Source organism: Hipposideros armiger, unplaced genomic scaffold, assembly GCF_001890085.2.
Source record: "Hipposideros armiger isolate ML-2016 unplaced genomic scaffold, ASM189008v1 scaffold_382, whole genome shotgun sequence".
Classification (NCBI taxonomy): Eukaryota; Metazoa; Chordata; class Mammalia; order Chiroptera; family Hipposideridae; genus Hipposideros; species Hipposideros armiger.
The window spans coordinates 1,008,720-1,009,971 of record NW_017731732.1 but is presented as its reverse complement, the minus strand read 5'-3'; positions in this window follow the sequence as shown (position 1 = coordinate 1,009,971).

The window sequence follows — 1,252 nt, the reverse complement described above, 5'->3', positions numbered from 1 at the left end:
GCCGCTTCACTGGCCCATGTTGGTATTATCATTGCGCTCTTCCTGGGTGAGACAGTAGCTCACCGGCCATTGGATGGCCGCTCACGGCAGCTCATGGCAGCTCTCGGCAAGCCCGATTGCAGCCTACGCTGTCGCCAGCGACTCAGGGCAGCCCAGCTCCAGGTCGAGCTGTTGTTCACCATCTTAGCTGTAGAGGGTGCAGTGTCACTGGCCCTAATGTGGGATCCGAACTGGGGCCCTGATGCTCAGAGCTGACGTCCCAAGTCAACTCTTAACCAACGTGCCACTCGCCCGGCCCTCCACTATAAATCTTAAAGCTACCACTAAAAGGACAGAAACAGAGCCAACACTTGGTATCTGTCTCTCTGACTCTAACTCTTCCAGGTGGTTTCTCATTGTGGTTTAATTTGCATTTCCCTAATAGCTAATGATGTTGAGTGCTATGATGTCTTTTCATTCTTTTAACAGTATCTTTCACAGAGCAAAATTATAACATTTATCCTTTTATGGATGGTATCATTTATAAATAAAGACAGTTTATGACTTATTTTCTAGTCTGGGCACCTTTTTCCACTCCCAATAATTTTACATCCTGTCGGGCAGGGCCTTGGAGGCTGCTTCCAGGGAGAGTACCTGGTCTCCAGGTGGGAAGTTCGTTAGGGTATCAACAGCATCTGAGGCCTGGCTGATGGCTTCACCTTGGTATTAATGGACTTCAACAAACAGGTAAGTCAGGGCGTTCTGGGGACATTCTTTCAAAGAGAGCATTCATTAGAGGCCATCTGGTCCCTCCTCTGGATTCTGACCCGGGTCAGCAAGCCCTTGACTGCTGTGTAAACCCACATGTCCAGAATAGACTTTCTCTTCGAGGAATGTCAACAACTGAATGAGTGGATGGTGTGTCCTCATGTGGCTGTTGTTCAAACTAGAATTTCTAATTGTGCCATCTCAATAAACCCAGTAATCAATTTAAAATTACTGCATCCATTAAAAAAAAATTACTGCATCCGTAAGAGGTGGGAAGGGTTATTATATAGAACTCTCAGGTTTGTCTTTCAAATATCTGCGCACGGAATAGCATTTCAACAAAAGATATCATAGATGAATATATCCTAAAGCAGTGGTCTTTGGGTTACAGTTTTTAGAAATAATCATTGCATTTAAATACAAATAAGTAATTTAGGCATACTTTTTAAGTAGAATGGCAGTTTTACTTCTGTTCTTAGAGCTTTAAAATAAAATCCACATATAG